Source organism: Garra rufa, chromosome 2, assembly GCF_049309525.1.
Source record: "Garra rufa chromosome 2, GarRuf1.0, whole genome shotgun sequence".
Lineage (NCBI taxonomy): Eukaryota > Metazoa > Chordata > Actinopteri > Cypriniformes > Cyprinidae > Garra > Garra rufa.
In genome coordinates, this window is record NC_133362.1 from 60,656,304 (window position 1) to 60,661,303 (window position 5,000).

Below are 5,000 nucleotides of genomic sequence, written 5' to 3' on the forward strand. Positions count from 1 at the left end.
TCCTTTTTTTTTCAATTCGGACGTCCGGCACCACCAGATGTGAGCCAGTGGGGCGCCGTGATCGTATAGTGGAGAGTACTCTGCGTTGTGGCCGCAGCACCTCCGGTTCGAATCCGGGTCACGGCAGGCTTTTTGTTCACTGAGCTCCTTTCTGCCACCTCCATTTTTCGTACGGGTGCGGTGCCAGTTAAACTATACCAACAACGCAGGCAGCAGAGGCTGGCTTTCGGGGTCAACAAAGAAGGCTCGAAGCGCACGAGTCACTGATAGGGCCAAAAGAGCTAAAAGCCATCTTTGTTTGAGCCCGTCCAGAGTTTTTCTCGCGTCATGGACGAGAGAGCGTTGTCTTTCCATGCTGGCTAAAGAAATTTGAAGCTGCGAAGCTGGAAGCGCAAAGGCTGCAAACACAGACCATGACGAGGCGCGCTTCGTTCCACTGCACGCTGGCGGGTGGCCAGATTGACTCTGCTCTTGACACTCTAGTGTAGCTCTGCTGTGAGCAGAGCCCCCAAAAATACAGGTCACTCGCAAAGGTTCCACTCCACGGAAATCTTTAGTAAAAGGCGAAAGATTTATGCGCTGATGACGAGAAACTCGAGATGTGTCTCTATGCCCTTGGACCTGTGCGCTCACTGTGGTAAACCACTACGCTCACCAAGGGTAATCTAGGGTGCCGACACCTGACAACATGATTTTCGTCACCCCCCTCACCCCAAATGGGAGAAGTAAAAGTTATGAAAGTCCCTTCCCTCACCCAGTATTCACAAACCCGATCAAGGTAATGTCATCTCTTTTTTCATGCCCCCGTATTAGAGGCCAAAAAAAATATTAAATGAAATAAAGCGGTCCAAATAATGACCCACTGTAATGTGTAGCATTCAAGATATTGAGAGACTTTAGCTCGTGGCGGGTCAATCTGGTATTTCATGGAGTAGGGGCTCGTTTTGGCAAGTTGGGTGCAGTCGCGTGTGCTGGGAGCGAAGAACAGCAAGCGCAACTCTTCGTTAGTATGGTGGACAGTATCTCCCCCTGTCACGTGGAAGACCGGGGTTAGATTCCCCAACGAGGAGACCTAGTTCTTTGCTGCTGTTGAACGACTCATCCAAAAGCTTTTGGTGCAGACAGAGGTCACAGAAGGAGTTCTGCTTCGAGGTCAACCGCAGCCAAAAACTGTGCGTTGGCCGGGAATCGAATCCGGGTCAACTTCTTGGAAGGCAGCTATGCTCACCACAATACCACCAACACGGGCCCTCGGTGCCAGATTTAAGCGGTCAGATAAGAATGCTCGAATCCGGGTCATGGCAGCCCTTTGTCGTTGAGCGACGGGGACGTCCAGCTTCTTTTTGCCAACTCACCCTTCAGTTGGATTTTGCGCCTGAAGCTCGGCGGCATCCTGTGCTGCCCGCCTCGAGACGAGAGCAGGCGGTCCACATGCAGGCGTAGTCGTGGCCGAGAGGTTAAGGCGATGGACTTGAAATCCATTGGGGTCTCCCCGCGCAGGTTGGAATCCTGCCGACTACGGTCGGGCATTCCCCCTTTTGCCTTTAGCTTTTTGCGACGGTGGTTTGGCCTTCGCTCTCTCTGACGTAATTGCGTGCGGCCTTTGTCCCGTAGCTCCTGTGGCAAGTGAGCTTCTGCTGGGCGGCTTGTGGAGAAAGTGTTCCTATATAAAAAGTAAGAGGCGCACAAGACACAAGAGCCTGGATAGCTCAGTCGGTAGAGCATCAGACTTTTAATCTGAGGGTCCAGGGTTCAAGTCCCTGTTCGGGCGAAGGGCCATCTTCTTGTTGTCGCCCTCAGCTTGCAGTCGTGCCGGTCCAGCTCTGCCGTGTGGCGGCGTACGCTTAAAGATCTGATAGAGTTCACATAGAGTGTTTGCTATGCTGCCCCTTCATGAATGTTTCGTTGCTTGTGGTGGGCTGTTTTCCCCTTTAGGAGTTTTATGCTAGGCGATTTCAGTAAAGCGGTAGCCAGTTCATTGTTTTTTCAGCCAACTTTGAGGTTGACAACGGGACAGAGGACGTCGGGGCCGCCGTAGTCGTGGCCGAGTGGTTAAGGCGATGGACTAGAAATCCATTGGGGTCTCCCCACGCAGGTTCGAATCCTGCCGACTGCGCTCTTCGCCGGTGCTGAGGAGAAGTGGCCGGGCCCTTTTCTTCCGTGTCCCTAGCACGGATTTGTGTGCCCTCTCTCCACAGTAATAAAAAGTGCCGCTAGTCCTTTTTTTTTCAATTCGGACGGCCGGCACCACCAGATGTGAGCCAGTGGGGCGCCGTGATCGTATAGTGGAGAGTACTCTGCGTTGTGGCCGCAGTGAATCCGGGTCACGGCAGGCTTTTTGTTCACTGAGCTCCTTTCTGCCACCTCCATTTTTCGTACGGGTGCGGTGCCAGTTAAACTATACCAACAACGCAGGCAGCAGAGGCTGGCTTTCGGGATCAACAAAGAAGGCTCGAAGCGCACGAGTCACTGATAGGGCCAAAAGAGCTAAAAGCCATCTTTGTTTGAGCCCGTCCAGAGTTTTTCTCGCGTCATGGACGAGAGAGCGTTGTCTTTCCATGCTGGCTAAAGAAATTTGAAGCTGCGAAGCTGGAAGCGCAAAGGCTGCAAACACAGACCATGACGAGGCGCGTTTCGTTCCACTGCACGCTGGCGGGTGGCCAGATTGACTCTGCTCTTGACACTCTAGTGTAGCTCTGCTGTGAGCAGAGCCCCCAAAAATACAGGTCACTCGCAAAGGTTCCACTCCACGGAAATCTTTAGTAAAAGGCGAAAGATTTATGCGCTGATGACGAGAAACTCGAGATGTGTCTCTATGCCCTTGGACCTGTGCGCTCACTGTGGTAAACCACTACGCTCACCAAGGGTAATCTAGGGTGCCGACACCTGACAACATGATTTTCGTCACCCCCCTCACCCCAAATGGGAGAAGTAAAAGTTATGAAAGTCCCTTCCCTCACCCAGTATTCACAAACCCGATCAAGGTAATGTCATCTCTTTTTTCATGCCCCCGTATTAGAGGCCAAAAAAAATATTAAATGAAATAAAGCGGTCCAAATAATGACCCACTGTAATGTGTAGCATTCAAGATATTGAGAGACTTTAGCTCGTGGCGGGTCAATCTGGTATTTCATGGAGTAGGGGCTCGTTTTGGCAAGTTGGGTGCAGTCGCGTGTGCTGGGAGCGAAGAACAGCAAGCGCAACTCTTCGTTAGTATGGTGGACAGTATCTCCCCCTGTCACGTGGAAGACCGGGGTTAGATTCCCCAACGAGGAGACCTAGTTCTTTGCTGCTGTTGAACGACTCATCCAAAAGCTTTTGGTGCAGACAGAGGTCACAGAAGGAGTTCTGCTTCGAGGTCAACCGCAGCCAAAAACTGTGCGTTGGCCAGGAATCGAACCCGGGTCAACTTCTTGGAAGGCAGCTATGCTCACCACAATACCACCAACACGGGCCCTCGGTGCCAGATTTAAGCGGTCAGATAAGAATGCTCGAATCCGGGTCATGGCAGCCCTTTGTCGTTGAGCGACGGGGACGTCCAGCTTCTTTTTGCCAACTCACCCTTCAGTTGGATTTTGCGCCTGAAGCTCGGCGGCATCCTGTGCTGCCCGCCTCGAGACGAGAGCAGGCGGTCCACATGCAGGCGTAGTCGTGGCCGAGAGGTTAAGGCGATGGACTTGAAATCCATTGGGGTCTCCCCGCGCAGGTTGGAACCCTGCCGACTACGGTCGGGCATTCCCCCTTTTGCCTTTAGCTTTTTGCGACGGTGGTTTGGCCTTCGCTCTCTCTGACGTAATTGCGTGCGGCCTTTGTCCCGTAGCTCCTGTGGCAAGTGAGCTTCTGCTGGGCGGCTTGTGGAGAAAGTGTTCTTATATAAAAAGTAAGAGGCGCACAAAACACAAGAGCCTGGATAGCTCAGTCGGTAGAGCATCAGACTTTTAATCTGAGGGTCCAGGGTTCAAGTCCCTGTTCGAGCGAAGGGCCATCTTCTTGTTGTCGCCCTCAGCTTGCAGTCGTGCCGGTCCAGCTCTGCCGTGTGGCGGCGTACGCTTAAAGATCTGATAGAGTTCACATAGAGTGTTTGCTATGCTGCCCCTTCATGAATGTTTCGTTGCTTGTGGTGGGCTGTTTTCCCCTTTAGGAGTTTTATGCGAGGCGATTTCAGTAAAGCGGTAGCCAGTTCATTGTTTTTTCAGCCAACTTTGAGGTTGACAACGGGACAGAGGACGTCGGGGCCGCCGTAGTCGTGGCCGAGTGGTTAAGGCGATGGACTAGAAATCCATTGGGGTCTCCCCGCGCAGGTTCGAATCCTGCAGACTGCGCTCTTCGCCGGTGCTGAGGAGAAGTGGCCGGGCCCTTTTCTTCCGTGTCCCTAGCACGGATTTGTGTGCCCTCTCTCCACAGTAATAAAAAGTGCCGCTAGTCCTTTTTATTTCAATTCGGACGGCCGGCACCACCAGATGTGAGCCAGTGGGGCGCCGTGATCGTATAGTGGAGAGTACTCTGCGTTGTGGCCGCAGCGAATCCGGGTCACGGCAGGCTTTTTGTTCACTGAGCTCCTTTCTGCCACCTCCATTTTTCGTACGGGTGCGGTGCCAGTTAAACTATACCAACAACGCAGGCAGCAGAGGCTGGCTTTCGGGGTCAACAAAGAAGGCTCGAAGCGCACGAGTCACTGATAGGGCCAAAAGAGCTAAAAGCCATCTTTGTTTGAGCCCGTCCAGAGTTTTTCTCGCGTCATGGACGAGAGAGCGTTGTCTTTCCATGCTGGCTAAAGAAATTTGAAGCTGCGAAGCTGGAAGCGCAAAGGCTGCAAACACAGACCATGACGAGGCGCGTTTCGTTCCACTGCACGCTGGCGGGTGGCCAGATTGACTCTGCTCTTGACACTCTAGTGTAGCTCTGCTGTGAGCAGAGCCCCCAAAAATACAGGTCACTCGCAAAGGTTCCACTCCACGGAAATCTTTAGTAAAAGGCGAAAGATTTATGCGCTGATGACG

At 52.7% G+C, this 5,000-nt stretch overlaps 1 protein-coding gene and 7 non-coding genes across 8 annotated transcripts in view; 4 read left to right on the top strand and 4 right to left on the bottom strand.

Moving 5' to 3' along the window:
• The window catches only part of LOC141326018 (uncharacterized), a 301,935-nt gene that overhangs the window by 112,304 nt on the left and 184,631 nt on the right, over positions 1-5,000 (bottom strand). The window lies entirely within an intron of this gene.
• On the bottom strand, positions 487-601 carry LOC141327368 (U5 spliceosomal RNA). Its single transcript, XR_012354668.1, has one exon. It is a non-coding gene; the product is annotated as a U5 spliceosomal RNA (small nuclear RNA).
• Positions 1,440-1,521, top strand: trnas-uga (transfer RNA serine (anticodon UGA)). The gene has a single exon. It is a non-coding gene; the product is annotated as a tRNA-Ser (tRNA).
• On the top strand, positions 1,699-1,771 carry trnak-uuu (transfer RNA lysine (anticodon UUU)). Its single transcript has one exon. It is a non-coding gene; the product is annotated as a tRNA-Lys (tRNA).
• Positions 2,035-2,116, top strand: trnas-aga (transfer RNA serine (anticodon AGA)). The gene has a single exon. It is a non-coding gene; the product is annotated as a tRNA-Ser (tRNA).
• On the bottom strand, positions 2,693-2,807 carry LOC141327370 (U5 spliceosomal RNA). The gene has a single exon (XR_012354670.1). It is a non-coding gene; the product is annotated as a U5 spliceosomal RNA (small nuclear RNA).
• trnas-uga (transfer RNA serine (anticodon UGA)) lies at positions 3,646-3,727 on the top strand. The gene has a single exon. It is a non-coding gene; the product is annotated as a tRNA-Ser (tRNA).
• LOC141327371 (U5 spliceosomal RNA) overlaps positions 4,899-5,000 on the bottom strand; it is a 115-nt gene continuing 13 nt past the window's right edge. The window contains exon 1 of the small nuclear RNA XR_012354671.1: positions 4,899-5,000. This exon is cut by the window's right edge and continues 13 nt beyond it. This is a non-coding gene — a small nuclear RNA (U5 spliceosomal RNA).